At 42.9% G+C, this 22204-nt stretch overlaps 1 protein-coding gene across 2 annotated transcripts in view; it reads left to right on the top strand.

Moving 5' to 3' along the window:
* pacrg (PARK2 co-regulated) overlaps window positions 1-22204 on the top strand; it is a 153223-nt gene that overhangs the window by 25685 nt on the left and 105334 nt on the right. The window lies entirely within an intron of this gene.

The raw sequence follows: 22204 nt of genomic DNA, 5'->3' as shown, positions 1-22204 counted from the left end.
TGGCTCCCACTATGCTGCCAGCTATTCCAGAACTTCACAACCGCCATGCAGCAACTACTCTTAATGGCATTTATTCATAGTAAGCAATGATAAATGAATCAAGCAAATTATGCCCTCTCCCTCCTCTTTTTCTCCTTACTTCAAAGGGAGAAGGAAAGGTAGGTGGGTGAGTGAGCATTCTCGCTAGTTAGCTGTCTGTCTTCAGGTGAAAACACTGTAAAAGCATCCCTTTTTGTATGAATTATTTATGTAAAATGTTCAAATGAATCTTTGCATTTGCAAAAAAAATAATGGATTTCTTTTGTGCTCTGCCCATGAAAAGCACTCAGCAAATGGGATGTGGTGTATGAAATTGTTGCTGTCATATCCAGTGCTGCTGTTATGCCTCGTGATTTTCTTCCAATACTTATACACAGCCTTGTCATTTTTAAAATCCTCAGTAAAAGAAGAGTTTATTACTCAAATTGTGCATCTTAGGGTTTGCACTTTGACTGTGAACAAGCGTTGGTTGAATGGTTTTTATAAAGCAGTATCTCTTTTTAATGGATGAGATACAAATATTTTTTTCTGTATGACGGATGTTAGCCAGCCTTCTGTTTTGCTGAAAGCAGTCCAGGTTGAAACGGTCCTGCACTTGCTGTGTGCAACTGTTGTGTGGTCGTATATGTGGGTATAGAGTAACAGAACGTGTTGCTGCGATCGGAGTAAGTGGAGAGGGGCTGCTGCATGTTTGCACTTGGCTGCCCTCGGGACACAGGTTCAAGACGGCAGCTCAGGATCAATCCCAGTCTGAGAGCTCAGCCCCCTAGCAAATAAAAAGTCTGGGGAAAGTAAGAAAGAGATCTTTCGGAAAGAAAAATAAATGCTGTGTCGATTTAGTTATGGGCTCAGTATACAGAGCCTGTGCACATGCGTGTGTTTGTGTTTATACATGTGTGTGTAATGTACCTTTGTATTGCTCCAACTGTCTGTGGATGAGTGTGTGTATTCAGGTCATGAGTTCAGGTTCCCTCCTACAAAGATGCTGCCTGTACATGTTTGCCTTTGAGAAGCAGCAAACAGCCAATGCAACTCACAACTCAAATTGACCATGAAATAGACAAACAGGCCTCATATTTAGCTAAACAAGTCTGTCCAATCAATAGCAGCCTCGCCGCTGTACAGGTGCGCTGCGAGTTCCTTTTCCCTCTCTCCACTTATATCGTTATACCCCATCCAAGCAGCAGGGAGAGCAGCATGTGTTTTTGCTCTCTCAATGAATCATCAGCTACATGATATTAACATTTGTCCTGTTACACTGTAGAAGTCCAGTACTGGGCTGTAGGCTGTTGCATGAGTTCATATGCTGGCAGAAAATGAGTTTTGTTATTAGGGAAATATTTGGTTTACTCGCTATTATTACTCACAGCAGAGCTCCGGACTAATCTTTTACATTGGTTGCACTGGTGTGTCTGACTTTTTCATTTCAAAGCACCTTAAATTTTTCAGCCCAATTTTTAGTGCAGATTTATAGATTTTCAGCCTCCCCCCACCCGCCCCCCAAGTCAATTTCAATACAAACTGGGAATTTCTTTGCACAGTATGTAGACTCTTTTTCATGAGGATGATCTAGGACTTAAAGACGGTAAAAGGTAGCTATTCCCTGCCAATAGCAGTATAAGTAAATTTTATTATAATTTTTAACTCCTAACTTGTCAAATTTGCAGCTGCCTGACACTTAAATACTGCAAGGAAGTGGTCCTATTCTACTGACTCTGTACCAGTCATCACATGTTATGTTGCAGTCATGCTTTGGTTGCACTTTTTGCAGTAAATAAATTGCACAATGTTGGCCGTTTCAGTGTTTCCCACGGGTTGAGAACTTACTTGTGGTGGTTGGTATTGTGGCGTGACCAATGCACATGCAGAAACTTGTGCAGTTCAGGAACCAAGAGAGTGTAACCCAGTCTGCAGAATATTGACAGATACTATAATTTAGCAATGTTACCTAAACACATCTGACCAGCATTGATCAGATTGCTAGATGGCTCGGAGCAGAGAGGCCTTGAATCTCCACTCAGTTACTGCAGTACTTGCAAGTCAGACAGACATAAGGCCAAAAATTGTTTGAACAGAGCAGAAAAAGGCATTCTGTAAGGTTTAATGAAGCTGAAATTTAGAGATTTTATCTGCATATGCGGCCCACCTGCAGACAGACTCAAACAGACCTGCTAAATGTGAAGTGCAAGCAATGACCTGGGAAAGCAGAAGGTGTTATTCCTAGGCTGGTTTTGCGACATGTAGAGACTGAAATGAAACAATCAATAGTTACTCCGCCAAGGAATGTGACAGAGTTATGTGACAATCGGCATACGTTTGTCCTTCTGTTTGTCTTTCTGTGCGCAACATTACTCAAAAACTGACGGATTTGGATGAAATTTTCAGGGAAGGTCAGAAACGACACAAGGACCACCTGATTAGATTTTGGCAGTGGTGCATCAAGATCCATAGATTTGTTACAGATGTCTGTATCACTGCGAAATATGGCATGGCGTCACTGCAACTATGACAACAAAAGAACGCTATGTCACCTGCTTGCTGATGATCACATGATTGCAATCCTACTACAAATCCACAGCTTTGTACTTACAGGGTAACCTAGCCGCGCTAGACAACCCACGGCAATGAATTTAATTCTCTGCCAGGGTGGGTCTAGTTACCCTCCATAAGGCTCGAGGCTGGATTCTCCTAAAACTGGCCGGACCAATCACCATGAAATGTAGAGTCAGAAGGCGGGCGTCACGAAGTGACGACAGAGGCGCGACGATTCTGACAGAAACAACCGGCGCACAATAAACAGTTATCTTTCGACTCGGCTTTGGCCACAGCCCTTAAAGATTTGAAGCTAAAATTCAACTTGAAAGATAAACAAAGGACGGCACTTAAGTGTTTCATTGAGAAGAAAGACGTATTTGGACTTATGCCGATGGGATATGGCAAATCCTTAATATACCAGTTGGCTCCGCGGCTCCGCTGGTTGGGAAGCTAATGGGACTTAGCCACAATCCGCCGGTGCTCTCGGAACTACGTCAGCCTATTCGTTGCTTTGATTGGTTGTATTGCTGCAGAGGGATTTGATAGACAACCTTTTAGCCCGCCTCCCTCTCTGTCGAGCTTCCCTAGACCCTTGTGCCGTCAGAAACATGGGTATAGCGTGGCTAGGCTACTTACAGGGACTTTTCCTTCTGAAATCATACAATGACTGTGCAGCCTTGGCAGAGTACTGCCCTCTCTTATTGCCTTTCTTGTTGCTCTTGTGTTCACATTATTGTGTAAGTTTTATCTCATAAAGCATTTTATCTTTAACCTAACACATGTTTAGCATTTTCCCACAAAATCACTCGCAACCTTTCCCCCCCTCCCCAGTTTTGCAATCATCTGTTTTGTGGCCAAAAGTTCTTCCTAAACAAAGAATGTTTTAAAGTTGTGTGCTTCTAGATAAGACAGTTGTCTGCTGTAGGCCTTATAGCACCAAACTCTGAAGCCGTATGAGCTTATTAAATACTTGTTGAAATTTCTCAGCAAACCTTTGAACAACTTCACACACACTGAGCAGAGACACAGCACGAATTTTGAAGGTTTGGAAACTTTATTGTTACCTGTGAGTCATGAATGCCAACATTCACTCATGCCTTATTTTCAGTCTGTTGAAGTGCTGCTGAAAAATGTCTCAGTCACTTTCACTAGCTAAATGCCTTCTTTAAGAGCCACTCAATAAATAAAACTCTCCTCCACTCCACACTGCGCAAGCACTATAGAATTGGCTTGTGTGAGCAGTCTTGCATATAACTTGCATATAACTGCAGATTGTGGTCTTTATTCTCACTGGAATCAGCAGATACCAACCAATTCCTTTAATGGGGAATCGTTTAAGTAAATTAAACTATGTAATTTATTGTTGGAGGGAAAAACATCGATTTCTAATTGTGTACTATTATTATTATTGTCTTTATTATAATGATATATAATTATTCAAGACATTCTGAGTTTGGCAGATAAGAGAAGGGGCTGGTGTTATTGGATCTATTTCCCCTTGTTGTTGGACTATAGTCTGTCCTTAAATTCTTAAAAATTTATCCTTAAAACACTAATGTAACAAGAGCTTACTTGTTATTTGCTGAGTATGAAATGCTTTGCAGCCTAAATGAACTTGTTCTCCTCTGTGTTTATAGTATGAGCCTGGCTAAAAGCTTTGCTCTGTTGTGCAAAGTCTGCTGACAAGAGAAGATGAAGAAAAATGTGTGTAAATTATTTTAAAAAATGATGAGACTGTAAAGATGCGACTTTGTGAATATATGTGTATCTGTGTGCGTGCTGGTGTATGTGCAGCTCTCATAATGTGCGTTTGAGTCTATATGTACAGGGGAAATGCAAGTGAACTAAATGTCAAGGGCAAGTTGAAAAAGGGAAGGTTGTATCTGAAAGGTAATTTGGCTCTCCAGAGGTAAAAGCCTCAGCTGTAATGGGGCGCTCAGGTAAAAGCTTTACACGTATGGGGAACATGTGCGGCAGGTAGATAAGAGAGAGTCGAGCAAGTTGCTGTCCCTGTCTGTGTATTTGTGGGCCGGTGTGTTTGTGTGCTTTGGGTGTGAGTGTGCGTGCGTGCGTGCGTGTGTGTGTGGTTAGTGCGTGTGTTTGGCCCCTGCCATAACATAGAAGCCAAAGGCCTGAAACAGCACCGTAATCTACCGCCATCCCCAGTGCCAAAAAGAGAGCAATAGAGAGGGAGAGTGGGAGAAAGAGGGAGAGAGACCAAGACGGAGATAGAGAGAAGGGGAGAGAGAGAGCTCCGCAGGGACTCGGCAATCAGGAGACATGGCAGCCGCTTGGCCCTCAGTTATAATGGATGAGTTGAGGTCTTCCTGTGTTCCCTGTGGGGCTTGGTTCGACTCTCCCATCTCTACCCTCTGCTGTGCTCTGCAGGCTTGCAGCCAAACATGATGATACACAGATGCATGCGCACACATTCACCTCACATGTACTATACCCCTCCTAAGCAGTCTTGTTTATATCATTGCATTGATCGCCGATGTGCTTTATCTTGTCCCTTGATCTCCTGTTCAGCTCTGTGTCTCCTGTATGCTCCAGGTTGTTGTTTTGTCCTCTTTATAAATTATGCCTGTCTGTTTCTGCAGGCTCCCACCCTTTCATGTCGCCAATCACCTCCCCTCCTCCCTCTCCTCCTGACTTATGTACTTTATCTATTCCCCTTTTGTCCTTTTACGGGGCCTGTCTGGGGGCCAAAGGAAAAAGCCATTTTATAAAAATATCAATGCAAACCTGATTTCTGCACACCCTGCACCACCGCACCAGCTTCAGTCGGCAGAAGGGGCGCAGAGATGGGGTGGGGGGGGGGACAATCAATTAATCTGATCAAGCGCTTTAGGAAATGGAGAATGTAAGCGCTCCTAGGGGACGGATATCCATCTCCTTGGGATGATTGAATTACGCACAGAGTGAGAGTTGGAGAGGAGGGAGGACTGGAGAAATGAGGTGGTTAGGGTGACCGAGGATGAGGGTGCACGTGCTTGAGAAATGTGGCGGGAGTGTGTGCTTGATACAGCTGAAAGATACAGAGACCGAGAATGAAAGAGAGCACAAGAGTGGCTTGAAAGCGAGATGATGCCGTTGCAGGAACACCAATGGGAAGTAGCCTTATTTCTCTCCTCCCCATATTTTCTCCATCTCACCATTTCCATTTCATGTGTCACACCTTATGCATCTTTTTGGTTTGGAGTCAATTCAAGCAATGCTGCTCTCGACTAATTTGCCATTTGCTTAAAGTACCTGTCTGGTCGTCTCATCTTCAAACTTGCATGTTTAAACGTTTAAAATGGCTGAGATGTAACTCTACACACCTGCCTCCTCTAGAATTTACAAATCCACCTCTCTCTCTATGCACAATTCCTCACGTGCTGCAACTGGAGCACACCAGCTCACATATAACTCTGCTCAAACACTTTAAAACAGCTACTAGGCTACACAATGACAAGTTGTAATACTGGGGTAATGTAGCTATATATGTTTCATGATGGTATAGAAAGCCCCTCGTCACAAGTTGCCAGAAGTGGCTCTTTAGATATGAAACTTTGGAAGTCTGAACCTGTGTTTTTGAGACACTTTCAAGGTTGAAAGGCTCAATCATGGTGTTGACTGCTTATTTTGCTCAGGGTGTCTCTTCCATCATGTACCAAAAACACCAGATGCAAATATTTACATGGTAAAAACACAAATTCCATCTGTCCACCTGGCATTAAGTATCTATGTGGATCAGCAGAATATAATACTATTTTATATACTTAAATATATGTTTTTAACATTGTAGAGTCATGAATATGCTTACTGTAACATTGTGCTAAAATTCTGTCCTAAAGTTATATTCAGCTAAAGCCACCCATCTAAGAACAGACACTTTTTCCAGCAAGAAGTACAGCAGCAAATCTTTCTCAACAGCTGTTTCAGAGACATGCCTGGGTAAGTGAGCTCTTTCATTGTTTTGTAAGATGCTCAATATGTTGCAACATCTTGCTTAGAATTGCTACTCCGTTTGAATGCCACACTCTGCAGAAAATGACCTTCTCTTTAATTCTGTCGAATGCATACCATACCTTCCCTCCAACTCTGTGGCAATGATTCCTTATCTGCTGCGAGCACTGGAGCTTTGTCGGGGAACCTTTGAATAGACAGAATAAAATGGGGTTAACCATGCGTTTTCTACAGCTCCCTGTCTGAAAGCTGGATACTCTAGGGGGATAGTTCTGTGTCATAAGGAAAAAGATGAAACACAATAAGAGGAGAGAATATGAACAAGCCCCCCTGGGCTTTCTCTGAGAGAGGAGAGAAGAAGGGAGTTTAGATTAGAGAAGTGGAAAAAGCACCAGGCATTCTCACTGAAAAATGAGATGAGAAGAGAAAGGAGGCGAAGGAGGCTGAAGGAAAAGGCCTCCAACAAACAACACTGGCTAACCATCAAGTCGTGTATGGGCTGCCTCCCTGGAGGGAGAGAATTGTCGAATGGCTGCTGGGTAGAAGCCCGATGAGCTGTGCCACTTCCATGCTGCTGGTGTGACTGCAGGAATGGAGGGACTGTTGGAATGAAGGCACCCAGTGGAGAGAGCTTGTCTGCGGATCTTGAACTGCTGCACCACCCGCTGCCCTGAGCCATTATTCATAGCAGACGAACACCGCATGAAGTTGATGATGGTTGTTTAGCCTGTGGGCCTTCCACTCTTGCTGTGGCATGAGACAAAAGCCAAAAATGGATTTTTTGGAGGAAAATGGAGGATCATCAGAGAAGCTTTTATTTCGAAAGAAGACTTACAGTGTGAATCCATATAAAGCAGTTTACTTCTTTAATCCTGCTTATTGGTCTGGCTGGAAATGACCCAGCTCCTAAATGACGCTCGTATACATTTACTTTGTTTGATCGTGATTTCCAACAGTTGTGATCTTTATCTTTATCACCAACCACTTTCCAAAATCGTCTCTTCCCATCATGCAAGCCACTGACTAAACTAAGCTTCCCATTTGGTTTTGCGATGTTTGGAAGGCTGCTGAATCATAATGAGGCCCTCCACTTTGGTCCCGCTGTTTCTTTGCTCGACCCAAAGCTTGCGTCGTAGCCTCAGACACCCTGTTGATCCGAGCTCCCCTGTCGCCTATACTCCCGCCTCCCACGCCTCAACCCCAGCTGCAACCTCACACAGCTGGCTTCCCTATGCAGATGGCGACTAAAACAAACGCGCACACACACTCACACTCACACAGGGGACACATAGGACTGTGACTCCTCGTAGACAGATGGGAAAAGCCGCAGATAGCTGGGGGTAAAGAAGGGAGAGTGAAGTGATAGATGACATCACAGTGAGGAGAGAGAAGGAGATTGTGGAACGGGCAGGGTAGCTACCAAATTAGACAGAGACAGAGGACAAGACAGAGAGGGACATGGCGTGTCTGCCAAGGCTACAAATCATGTCCCCGAATGCAGCACCAGCGCTGTCACTCCTCCCTCCCACAAAATAAGCCAGAGATCTATTGATTGGCACTCGTATTTGCTAGGGGGCTCCAGCTCAAAATGGAGCCTTTAATTAACTTAATGGACCGGCTGCAGCTGTGTGTGAGCCAGTAAGGGAGGAATAGAAATAGATAGATGGGGGAGAGAGGGAGCGAGAGCCAGCATAAAGAATAAGTGGGGTTAACTGCAGACCCCTTCTACTATCAGTCAGGCTGGGCAGGACAGACGCGGAGTGGGAGAAAGAGGTGAGGCTGCCGGTGTCCTTTTTCTGTTCCTCAGCTTCTCTTGTCCCCTTCCATCCAGCTTACCTTTTGGTGCCCACTGTTTCCACTAATGCCCATTTCATACAGGAGGCACGTCTGGGACACAGCTCTGCTTCACCTTCGATCAACGTTTTTGCCACCCAGATTGACAGCCAACAGCACCGTCGTGTCTGTTTGTCTGAATGTCTGGAAAACCTTTGTGCCATGCTCTCAGGCAGCAGTCAGCCCCAGAATGCTCGGCCCCTGCTCGCCAGACCTTTGTTTCAGCACACTGCTGCCCGCTCTCCTCCACCCTCCTCTCTCCTCTCTCCCCACTGCTATGCACCATTCTCATTCCTGTCCACTCATCCATTCTGTCAAAGGTTAATTGGTTTGGAAATGATTCGATTCATTCTCGACGTTAATGCTGTTATCATGCTTTTGTTGGAGAAAAAAAAGAGAGAAAGAAAAACTACCCCCCAAATGCACTTAAGCCTAATTTAAAATAAAGGGGAAAAAGAAAAAAAAAATCCAATTTAATTTTTTTCTTACTCTGGCCCAGGCTTGTCCCCACAAGTCTTTTCCTTTAAATTATGGCAGAATTTCATTACCTTGAAAGCTTTTCTGCCTCCTCCCTCTGCTCCCCTCCCTGTCTCCAATACTTTGAATGGATCAGGACTAATGTCTTTCTTGTAACCTCAAGGTCGGAATATTTGGATCCATGGAAGCGCTCAAGGGTCCCTGTGATTAATGCACTGTACAAAGTACCTTGGAATAATGCGGTGGCTGATGACTGCACAGAGTGATCAGTTGTGCACAGACGCACACGCAAATACACAGACACGAGGCTACATCAGGCTAGAGGTAGTTGGAGATAGAGGTGCCCCTGTCGGTGCCCTTGATGTGGATCATGGGAGGCATTCATATTCTAATAGGGTTACCTGGAGGCCCTCTCTCAATTCCCCCCAACAGTGCCATACAGTACTTGCTTCCCAAAGGAGCTTTATGCTTTTTTCTGTACAGTATGTTACATCTTTACTTACACGGGCTTTGTTGGACACAGCCAGGCGAACACTTCCCTCAGAGCTGCTTATAGGATGACAGATTTTCACTGGAGCATATCATTCCCATTGGAGTTCCGGTATAAAATAAAATGTCCAATTGTACCTCTGTGCTACAACAACAGCCTTCATTTACCTATTACTATGTCACATCAGAGAATTAATTAGATTACCTCTAAATGTCAAAGAGAGATAGCTTTCCCCATGTTGGTATCTCCAATAAAACAGCCACCGTGCGATTACCACCGTGGTCTTGATGTTTTTTGCTGACACAGCTGCGATGTCTGATAAAAATGTGATTTTCTCTGTTTCCGTGGCCACCTTGCAGAGGTGCTCACAGAGGCTGCTGTGCATGCTGTCCACGCCCTATTGATCAGAGACACAGAGGCCTCTGTATTGAAGTTGTTTGCAGGGCTGCAGATGCTATCTCCACTTTTGTTAATTATTTACATTCGGTTCCACAAATCTGATCAATAGTTAATTGAGCCAGCGGGAGCTGTCTGGGAGAAAAACTTTGCGGAACTAAGGGACAAAATCTTCAGTGCTGCAATGCAAAGGAGTTTTGTTTTTTCTTCCTTATAGACTCGAGTACAATGGGAGATCGGACAAACAGGTTTAAAGACAAAAGGAAAAGACACCTTAAATGACTTCGTGCTCGAGTCTTCAAGCTCTTCCAGCAGAAATAATTCTAGATGACGACATTTTAAGGGACCCATGGCCATTCTCTTGATTTAAGTGCCATTGAAGTGACAGGTGCCTGACTAGAATACGCTTCTAGTGTTTGTCTGTTGTGGACTTGTCGGAAAGCGAGGCCTCTGAACTGCAGGGGCCGTATTTATCAAAGAGTGCACAAAACATAATCAAGGTGTATGAGCTGCCTGTACACACAAGGTAGTTGTTATTAATGAAGCATGCATACAAGCAGAGAACAATAATAAATCCTACACCTGCTTGTAAATGGACAGGCTTATTTACTAATACATTTTTAATCTTTCGAATGCAATTTGAATAGCTCCCTTCATTTGGAAATTGACTCATGTCCTTCCCGAAGGCAGAGATAGCAGTGACCTCAGTAAATATTGTCCACCGTCCAAGTTCTCCTGCCTGTCAAAAATGCTTGATTAGCTTGTTAGTAATCAATGAGTTCTCCTCGTTCACTGCACACAAGTCCACATCTGTCTAATTACAGAGTCAATTACAGCACTATCTCGGCTGCTACTTTAGTTTTAAAATATTTAATCAATGGCTGAGATGATAAACATATTCATCAGAAGATTTTAATGCATTTGATCATTTAATCTTACAAATATTGTTATTTGTTGACTTGAGCAGCATTTATAACCCCGTCATCAATGATTCATCAGATGTTCATCAGTATGTGAGAGAAGCGACAGCCTGATTCCTAAAACTACCAAGGGCCTGTAAATTAAAGTAATGTGGAGATGATGATGTTTTACCCTGCTTGATAAGTTACATCTGACACTGTAAGATGCTCTTTAACTTGGTACTTATTCAGCAACACATAATGGAAGTAGGAAACAAAATTACTGCTCTTGCATTTTAGAGATATGGATTACAGAGTTGTGTACATAATTAGTATGACTTGTTCTAATTGTGTATGGATCTCTAAAAACAGAGGAGTACCTTGGGACCTGACATGATACACAAAATATTTGAATTCATGTATACAACCTTGGTAAGCTGCAGCAAAGGATTGGCTTTGTTTTATAGTAACAGAACCAGCTTCCTATGCACCTATGGGAAAATAATGTAGGCTATGGGATACATTTTATAGACATTTTCCAGCCTCTGTTTCTACATTCTTACTCTGAATTACTACCGTGTACAGAATCTATAACTGCTTTAACTGAGCCAGTATTTGTTGATTATTATTTGTAATTCTATAATGCACCTAAGTAGCATAAATGTAGAAATCATCTGAAAAACACGGTGAAGATCAGTTTAATGAAGTTCGACTCGACAGAAACATTTTAACTGTGATTCACAAATGCACCTATTCTAAAAACTGAAGAAAGAACTGTTTGATCTGCAGCATACTGTGAAACACTCCGACCAAAGAAGAGGTGCAGACTAGTATTTCAGTGCTATTCATAGAGGACAAAGAAGCCGCAATTATTGTTGAATGAAAACACATCATTGCCAGAGAGTGCGATTTTGTCAGCCACGGATGAGACTTGACCTTAGAAGTGAGCTTTAAGTAGTTGCAGCAATTTTAGTTTGAAGCAATTTCAACAGTTGCAGCCTGAGAGCATTTACCCCAAACAGTCCATTGTTTTTAGAAATTTTGATTGCAAAATACAACTGTTGAAGTCTGATTACATTTTAGTGCCATTAACAGATCACCCAAAGCCTATGTAAACAGTATGTATGTATGAAACTTCATGTGCTTCGTGATGCACTACTCAAAAAACAACAGTGTAAAAAGAAGTTCTATGCATGTAAAATGACTAAATTACACCCTGAGAGAAATCATACAGCATTTCCTGAAGTAAACAGAAATGCGTCCTATCTTCTGAAGGTTTTTCTTTCTTGTTTCAGACAAGGGAAGTTATTTGTTGTGATTTAAACTCACCTGAAAATGTTCGATTATCCCCTCTCCGAGTTACTCTAAATCCAAACGGCATCCAGCACTATAGTAGGCAATCAATCAGTAATGCTGACATATTCGGCGACAGTCTGATACCATGTCAAGAAATGAGTGCACAAAAATTGTCGCTGTACACGAGTATTAAAGGCTCTGTTTTCCAGATTAGGAAAGCAGGAGAGTGATGAAGTAGACCCAGGTGTATTTGTGTTTAAATGTGTGTTTGTATATGTGACCAGTGTGTCTGTCTGAGTGACTGAGTGACAGGAACTGATTAAGGTATGCAGTGGCAGCTCCATTTTAGTAATCTGTCCTGTCCTGCACCTCGGGGGACGAACAGTATGAGCAGATCAGGCTGTTAATGCTGCTGGGCTCTTAATGCATTATGAGGAGAAATTTATCTCATTGTTTCTGTTTCCGTTTACCAGCCTGAGCGGCACGTTTCGCCATTGTTAGCTGACAAACATGTCAATGACTAATCTGCCGGGGTGTTCGACCACCACACCTTGTATTGGCTTTGGCGTCTCCTTATCTTGCTTCTGTTTCCAGCCTGTCACTGATAAGAGCAAGGAAGGGAGAGAGGGAGGTGTATAAGTGAGGCTGGGGAAATAAGAAAGAAAAATGAGAAGAGAATTGTGCTTGTATGTATATTTAGAATAAAATAGGAAATAAAAAGAATGAGAGCCACAAATAGTGATGCTCTCGCCCTTTTTGCCAAACACGTCATTTCCGTATTCCATTAACACAGTTAGACAGCATCTCAGATTTGTCATCGTCTACTTGCGCCATAGGCTTCTACATGAGTCTTGAGAGGAAATACAGTACACAGATCATCCATCGATAGCATATTTCAGGTTTTCAGTTCTGTTGAGATTTGTGTGTGTGTGTGTGTGTGTGTAAGTGAAGTGCCCCACACAAGACACATTAGTCTATATTTCTAAGCGTCAGGAGGAAGGTTCAGTCATTTTTGTTCAGATGGATGAGCAATAGAAGAGCGGAGCACCGTAATGCCAGCTGTGACTCCGACTTCAATCTGGGTCTGACCTGACCCAGCACTATTGCTAAATCTGACTTGTTACATGATGGGCGCTCTGGCACACCTCGCCTCGCTGAGACAACCTCTGGCCGCAATCTGGGTGTCTTTGTCAGCTCGGAGCAGCCCGGCCCTCAGAATCGCTGAGGTGGTGGATTTTCCTCTCCTCCCTCACTCATTGTCTTACCCCCCTTTCCCTCCTCTATTCCATCCCAACACCCACAGATCAGCATTTTTTTTCCTCTACTGTCACCCATTCACACTTCCATGGACCGGAGGCTTTCTCAACATCAGGGGAATGTAGTTTTGAGATGGAAGCTCCCTAGATCATTTCCTTCTTGGCAATTAGCAGCACACGGACACCTCACTGTATCCCACTCAATGATCTGACATAGAACAGCGTGAGAAATAAAAAAAAAGAGGAACGAACAAAAAAGTATGACAAGGAGGAGGGGAATGATGAGAAAGAGAGAGAGAATAAAACATACACACAGAAGGGCTTGATTAAGTGGTCTTTTAAATGCGTGAGTGGGTAGCAATTCAGCAGCTCCTTAGTCTCAGGAGGACCTGTCTCAATTACCCTAATGAGGCAGAGTGACTCTGGCTTCCCAGTAAGGCTATGGGAGGCAGGGAGTCTTGCAAGGCCATGCAGGAGAGGCTGGGACTGCAAAGGTCTTGATGTGTGTTTATTTGTGTGTGTGAAACATGCAGGATGTGGATGCCCTGTGAAGTTAAATGGAGCGTGCCGGGTTCCCAATGAGCCAGTGTTAGCTGGCGGACTGACACATAGTGACCTCCCACAGTGCTCATCACTTTCTCATCCGGGCTGTCGGGGAAACGGCAGTTAACCTCAGTCTGCCCTGAACCTTGGCCTTCACTAAACCCATATGTATCTTCAATAAAGACCTAGCATGGAGAATGCACATCTCACAATATGTAGGCCTACATTTATTCTCATCCTGCCTGGTGAAGACAGAAGTAAATAATTTTGTGTCCAGTTAAACCTCGCTGTTGTTATGAGCTACAAGTCAAAAACGGCGAGGCTGTTTCGAAATGTTATTTTTCTGGTACAGTTGTCTTGCTGCTTCCTGACAAAAGGGAATTGACCCATGTGCTGCTGCATATTATTGCTTCCTACAACAAATTAACAGACATGCGAAAAGCTGCACTTTTGTTGGAGCTGTCTGCTCAGTGTCATCATCACCATTAGCCTCATGCATCCGGCATTCCTCTTTAAAGCTACTCAACAAGCACTCCGTGTTCTTTCAGGAATTCATGTAGGTGTAAGCATACCAGGCCTTACAATTGCTGCATGGTATTGTAACAGCCTTTTCCATATTAAATGAAGACGATGCATATTTGATATTCTTTGGAGAGTTTTTGCTCCAGTCAGCAAATAGATCAATGGAGATCAGTGTTAGCTAGCTTAGATGGAAAAGTAACACAATTGCATGACTATTCTTTCTCAATGTTTCAGTCTGTGTCCATGTCCCTCTGTAAGTTTGTGTGTTAAATACTTTACATTCCAGAGTGAAATGTCTTGGCAGCTGCTGACCAGACTCCCTCGCAACGTGGTTTGAGAGTGATTTGTTTTTTCAGATGACCCCAGGCGCATGAACTTTTATGTAGCGGCACTAATGGGTCAGAATTCTGCTATGGTTGGACTGTGAAGGGTCACAAAGATGAAATTATGTGGTTTCTTGGAATAAGTGATGCGCATTCAATTTGCTAAAGACTGAATCTTACTATTTTTTATGAGCTCGTTGCATTTCTTCAAGTGTGATTCCGATTCGATAATCTCCAATGAAACTTTTTGCATCAATTTAATAAGTGTACAGTAGTAAATGTCTTTTTCCAACCACAAATATAGTGAGTTTTCTTGACTGGCTTTGCAGTGTCTTTTTCAGGGCAAACTTTTTTGTCCTCCCTGGGTTTTCAAAATTGACAGTATCCAGAGAATTTAAACTTTTTGACTTGTTTTTTATTTGTTTTTAAGCTGGCTGTCTGACTGACCAAGGTGTTATTGTGGGGCCAAAGCCCTCACTGATAGCTATGTCACCTTTCACATTCAATTGCTGCAAAACAACCGGAATCATTTGTCATTCTTTCTGGGCCACTGAGTGAAATATGACTCACAGGCCTCAGAAATGTTGAATTTGAAAAACCGCATTGGCACACAGCGCGTTCGTCTCAAATCTCCTCCCTCCCCTCCTTCTTTCCACTGCGCTCTCAGTCATACAGAAGAAATGGCTTCCATTTAGACACTCCTAACGGTCTCTCTTAATGGCTCTTTGTGATAGAAGTTATTTATGGCAGGATTCATTCTAATCTGTCAGTCTGGGAAGAAAGAAATCTGCCCATGAAACGTTCCTTAAGGCTGTACCCTGTTGCTGACCAGAACGCTCCTCTTTTTATAAAGGAAATAAAGGAAAGTTGTATGCTATGGCCGGGGATGATTTAGCTCATTAAGTTGGGGTTTGAATTGCAATACAGCTGGCAGAGCTTGGCTTTAGGTGTGAAAATGTCAATAGCAAAGAGTGCCACGTCTCCCTTGTCAGCCCTGACGGAAGACCAACGACCAGCCAGGCTGCCATTTGTCTTCCTGAGTGAGTTTTCTAATAACCGTAATGGCTGCGGCAATAAATTACCAACAGCCTGTCACAGAGAACATAGTGCAGCATTTAAATCTAACAAAGAGCCCCCACCCCTCATCCCCGCTTCCCCGATTTTATTTTTAAAACTTACTTACTCCCTCACTCCCTTAAGGAGCACTTCAAGCTAATCATGAATAGCCAAACCCCATTGCTGAGCTCAAGTATCACATCCTAACTGGGCAGAGGATCCTTGGCTCTCCTCTTTTTAGAACAGAATATTTAGTACTATCATAGCAGACTCCTTTTTTATGTAAAGTGGTTCATACTATATTACTAGTTAAGTGTTTGAATTATGCAGCAGTGTCCTCACTGTATTTGTCACCTGTCTAATGGACCTCCGCTTTACAGTGAAATAACAAATTGAGGCAGATAGCTGATTGGAATTGGATGTCATCTTACCCTTGACCCCATCATCATATGCCCCTCACACAGGCTAGTGTTTTTTCCATCCTCCTCCCATGGAGTCGACTGCAGTCCCTCTGTGAGATGAGCGTGCTCGGTAATTGGAGCAGCGGGAGGCGATTTGTTCATGTCCGTTCCTTCAGTAGCGGCAGTTTGCCGGTGGGCAGCCCATGGAGTGATGCCATCCTGCCATTTGTCAGACAGGGTGCAATTTCCCGGTCATCTGTTTCCATCCATAACTGAGGGTGAGGGGAAAAAAGTGGTGAATGATGGCGACTTCAATATGGCTCCTCATACACTAGGAGCTGACTGTAGGTGCGTCAAGCAAGACTCATACACTGTCACCCTTGTGGCAAATTCCTCAGCACGGCGCTCACAGTCTTCAAATGCTTACTATTTACAAGTGACGCATTTCTCGGTAATGTGGTGCGCTGCTGTTTTTTTTTTTTTATTTATCAGAACTGTGCTGTACTAACAGATGGAGGATACAGTGCCTCTGGGAGGGCGCGTCATGTTGAAATGAAAGCTGCCTAACGTGAAAGATTTGCCCCTTAGCAACATTCGAGAGATTCCAGTCGTTTTTGCCTTACGTCTGTAGCTCCCCGAGGCGATGTGTATGTTCAGGCTTCTATTTCAACATTTCCCTTTGACCATCCTGAAAGAGATGCACAGAATGAAGTGGTCCAAAGGTTAGATAAAAAGAAAGAACTTCGCTTTGGTACAGTGAAATTCACAATTCTCTATTTATTTATTTGGAGGTGCTGGTTTAAAACGAAGCAGTTTGCCTCACTAGCAATCAAGGCTTTTCTTAGCGAGGCGCCATAAAACAAAGAAAGCCTGCAGTGTGCAGCTGTGCGGCATGATAAGCATGCACACCCTGCTTCCCAAACTTGGCCGATCACATAATTCCATCTATCCATTTACCAAAACCAATTATTTTTTCAATCCAAAGGTGCCCCTGATACCTCCGCCATCAGACTGATGCAGCAGGGACAGAGGAGTTCTAAAGAAGAGCAATGGGTGGTATGGGCACTGTCCCTTTGAATGTGGGGAAATTTGTTTGTAATCACAAATTGATGTCCTTTGTATCCATGGGTTGGTGTGATCTGTGGGTTGGGAGAGGCAGGCGTCATGTGAGGCAAGGCAGCTGCTCTGCCTTTCTTCCCTCCCCGCAGTAAAGGGTTTCCTTTCAAAGGAGCCAAATGTATCTCCTTTCAGCGAGGCAAAATGGTGTCAGTGTAGTTCATTGGAGTCCTCAGATAAGATTGAACAGGTGTTAGGATGACTTTCTCACAAATATCTTTTATCCTCCTTTTGTTGAGAATTTGGAACTGTATAAATGTGTTTTGTGTGTTTTTCGTGCAATTTTGGGAGTTTTTTCTTCTTGACTCAATTCACAAGCTTTTTATATAATAATTTTATTTCTATTTCATTCTATTTAGAACACATGGCCCAGCATGAGCAGTCTAGTGCCATGTGTACCTCGAGGCATTTCTCTGAATATTTTTTCTTTCTTCTGAGAGCTAGATGTTTGAGCATAGCAACCTCAGTAAAAATAGCAATTCTTGTAAAGAAAACATGCCAATTTAGATGATTTTCAGTTTTAATTGCCAGCAAACAAGAGTCTTTAGTTTTCCGTTTATCTGTTACTAGGATTTCTTCAAAAATTGTGAAGCAGATTTAGTGAAGTGGATTTGCTCAAATCTTTGTGGAAAGGTTGCTGAAATTTTTTTTCTTACACTGACTGATTTGCTTTATGGTATTCCAATACTTCCTGTACAACATGGATTCATATCTTATGTTCTGTTTACAGAACTGTCAGAAAGATGCACGCAACCACTCGTGTAAAAAAAAGAAGTGGTAAATGGAAACAATTATTGACATTATTATTGAACAGCTCATGGACATAATCAACCCCTTTTCATTCCCAGGGTGTTAAACGCTGTCATTTTGTCAGATCAGATGCTGTTTAAGAGATATGCACAAGCTGTTGTCTGGTGTCAATATTTGACGCCAATAGATTTATGATTTTTCCATCTTAAAAGAGCCTTATTAGGATGTTGGGAGGGTGGAGGCATCACAGGATTTTCACCTTGGAGACAATCCCGTGTCTGGCCGTTATTTTTTCACTTTCACCTTTTCACTGAATTTTATTCATCGGTTTTATTTTTATTATGTCTCGTTTTCATGCAGTGTTTGGTTAGTTTTAGAGATTTAAATTACTTGATTAAGTTTAGGCAAAGATCGTGTTTTTCTTTTTTAAATACACCCTTTCCCACCAGTACTCGCATATATTCTTGTTACAGGAGGAGCAACATTGAGGACAGCAGCAGATAACATCTGACTTTGGACTCTTTCTGACGTTCACAGTTTTTATAGATATATCGGGACCACTCTGCATCCAAGCAAGCAGAGAGTGTTCACACAACTTTGGGCTACATTCCTGACAAGCTCGAATAATTGAAAAAGAAAAAAAATTAAAGCTTAAAGAATGTTTGAAGAATATTTTTCCTGTGAGTTTGAAAGTGGAAAAAGACAAAACTGTTACCATTCAGAGGATGTTTAGAGAATGTTGTCCGATTATGTTACGTTGCAACAAAAGAAGAACCAAAATTCAAAACATTTTGTTCAATATTGAAATGGTTTTGTAATTTGACCTTTCAGCAAAGGTAGAACATTTTGCCTTAAATGTTCTGAGGATGTTTTTGGTGTGTTGCTGTTGAAAAAGTTATGCTATAAAAATTTCCACAATGTTACGTGACAGCAAAGGAAGTACTTCCTTAATGCAACATTTGGGAAAGAAAAAAAAAACATCATTGGCTTTGGGATGAATATTCTGGTAACTGAAGTCAAATTTCAGACTGAAGACATTACTAGAACTTTCTCAGAAGGTTTTTAGAACCAAAAATGTTCATTGAGATGTTGACAAATGACACTAAAGGGTACCCAGGATCTTCAAATGGTCTGGCTGGGCGTCCTGACAAAGTATGTAGAGTGAAATCTGGCTCAAATGAGACCTGCAGGAAATGTGTGTATGTGATGCAGCACAGGGTATCAAATGGAATCAAATCAAACCAGGGGTCTTGCAGCTGATGTGCATTGTAACCTCCTGGCTTCTAAGGATTTTAACAATTGTGCTATGAAAGCTGCTGGGTTGTTTACATGGTCGCTGCTGAATAGCATGGAAGTTATCCTGCTGCCATTCTAAATAACAGGCAGAAGTGAACCTGATATGGGAGTACACAGTAAAGGATCTGGTAGTGCATCTATTCAAGAGAGGCAGTCCCTCCTACTACCAAAGCTATAACGATGCACTGTGTGCGACCCCCAGAAGAGATTGATCAATAAGTCACTGCAATGAAGTGGCACATCGATTACGCCAATGACAGGGCATTTACAGGTTTAATCCGTATAATGAGCGTAACCTTTTTCTTTCAGCCACCTGCTTTCTGCCTGGCATGGACCTGTCCAAAGCCAGCAGGGACCAGAAAGAGAGGAGGGAGCAAGATAAGATGAATGTCTGTGTGCATGCATGTAGTAGGGGGGGTGCTGTTGTAGGCAGAAGTGTTGGGGAGATAATGCCAAAAAAGCAGGGAGTGAAAAAAACACGGGTATGGGAGAGGAGAGAAGAGAGTAGTTTATGTGACACTCAGGTCTGTGTTTGTGTCACAGCTGTAGGTAGGATTGTGGTGCAGGGGGAGGATCATCATCACCACACATTTGTATGCAGTGTAGAGGAGGCCACGAGTGATTAATGTGTGTCATGGTTAACTCCAGGCTCTGCAGTCTCTATAGCATTTACAGTGTGTCCTCCTCCTCTTGCCTTCACAGTCCTTGCCAAGCCCGAACAGATTCTTCTGCTCTTTGCTTATGTCCTCTTGCAGCAGAAACAGCTGCCATTCCTCTCATGTTTCCTAGACCCACAGTGATAAATGTTATTAACATTAGCTGGACTCATTTTCTCCGGCTGTAAAATAACCGAAATAATCTCAGTTATTTCCCCACTTAATTTATCCAAGCTGTATCTTGTCCATATTTCTCCCCACTTATTACCATAAATGACATGAATGCCAGTTAACCTATATGTTAGTGGGAGCTTTACACAGCTGACTTGGCAAAAAAATTCCACAGCAGGCAGCGTAGAGTAAAAATGATCGATCTCCACATCATTTAACAACACCTTTCCTGTTACTGTTATGATCGCCTTTACAGCGTGGGAGGAGAATATGTGGGAACATCTTTATTTTATACATCAGTTAACTTGTGGGTGTTGTTGTGCAGCGATTTTCTCCTGCAGATTTAAAATTTCAGCGCTGATATTTTTAGTTTTGGTAGCTAAGCTGATTGAACTGGAGGCCGGTTCTTATTTCTGTGTGGCCGCTCTTTGTGTTGCCTTTATGCAGGTGTTTTAAAATATGCATAGGACCTTCTCCCCAGTGAGTGACTTAGCCGCAGTTTATTTCTGTGCAGTTTGGAGTTTAATGGAGTGAGTAAGCCTGACCAAATTAAATATCTGTAATCTTGGACTATCCATTTGAGTAAAACTTATCAAAAAAAGGGGGCACGCAAATTATAAAATAATGAGCAAAAAGTAGAATTATGCTTTAAATGATTAGGCTTGCAAAAGACTGTGTGCTGGAGAAGTCGCAGCATGGTAAATGTTCTTCCCCGTGGATGGCTGCAAGAAATGTCTCTGGGGGACAAAGTGCTCTAAGCGTGTTGTCAAGGGAATATTACTGCAGTGTTATGATGGGTTTTTATTCTGTCAGTCTCATCCCCAAGGGCAGGAACCCCACTCACAACTGCACTGCCTGCTGGTTCACTTTGCCAGAAATGCTTCGACATATACAGCACATAGACACAAACACGCGCGGACAGCAGATGCACACAAACACCAGTAAACACACATATACACGCATGCACACACACACACCATCACCTTCAGAAAGTGGACTGCTTGCAGCTGAAGCCAAGTTAAATGCTGCTTTGCCAGTCCATCTTTGCCTCCCCCTTCCTCCCCTCCCCTCATCTCTTTGACTCCCAAGGACAAGGAGACCCACCGTACAATGGGACACCATTTATCACTGCAGGAACAATTACTGGAGACATTTCATTGTCAGAAAATTTCAAGCCATTCTTCTCCCATCTCTCTCTCTTTATCTCCCTCTTTCTGCTCTCTTCCTCTGTCTTTCTTACTTGCCCTCCTGCCATGCCCCTGTTCCTTTCCCCCCCTCCCTTCCCCTGCTTTGCCACTTTGCATGGCTCCCATTGAGCTCTACTGCAGGTCAGACTCCCATTAGTCCAAGCACATCACTGTAGATTACAGCACAGAGGCGGTGGAGCACTGTATTATATCTCATCTAAAGGCCCTGACAGACTTTTCTCCCTCTGTTTCTAACAATGGGATCCTCTTTTTCCCAAGGAAAGGCATGGAAAATTGCCTCTGATACTGTATCTCCTGCCCTGCGCTTTAATGAAGCCTTTCAACATGGCGCGGTGTGAAGGGGAAGGAAGAGAGTCAGTTGTCCAATCTTTCTGTTTGATCATACATGCAGGCCTAGTCTCAGTAAAGCACAGCACAGCAGGAAGAAATTTAAATACCAGATATGAATCGGATATATAATGCTTTGCTTTTGCCTGCCTTTTCTTACCCTATAGTTTTAGTTTCCTTTTTGGTCTGTGTGACTCCAGGGCTGCATTGCAACAGCATTTTGAAAGTGGGTTAAAGTCAGGGTTACATATTGATGAGTCACTTGATGCTCAAAGCCGCCAACATAAAAAAGGGGGAAATGAACCACACTGCCTTGTTGTGTCACCAACTGAAAGGTCAGTGTGAGTCTTTGCTGCCTGCCCTACACTGGCAAATTTGACAATCCTGGCTTCAGAATTCCGATTTGAACTGGCCGACCTGTGCTTTACTTCTGTGCTGCTTTAACTTATCAACACATTGACACTTGTCTTTTCTTTAATTTTTACTTACATGTTGCATCAGTTTCCAATCAGGAGTGGCATGTATGTTAGCAGGTTTCCAAATCCAACTAAGTCTGGAGTAGCACCTCAAATAGCCTGCAGAGCATGCTTGACATCCATCAGTGTAGAATGAAAATGGGCCCTGATTGTCAAATGTGCTGTGATTTATCTGTAAGGGCTGATA

The sequence above is a fragment of the Acanthochromis polyacanthus genome, chromosome 1 (assembly GCF_021347895.1).
Source record: "Acanthochromis polyacanthus isolate Apoly-LR-REF ecotype Palm Island chromosome 1, KAUST_Apoly_ChrSc, whole genome shotgun sequence".
Classification (NCBI taxonomy): domain Eukaryota; kingdom Metazoa; phylum Chordata; class Actinopteri; family Pomacentridae; genus Acanthochromis; species Acanthochromis polyacanthus.
The sequence above is the reverse complement of the archived record's forward strand: the minus strand, read 5'-3'. Positions and strand labels throughout refer to the sequence as shown.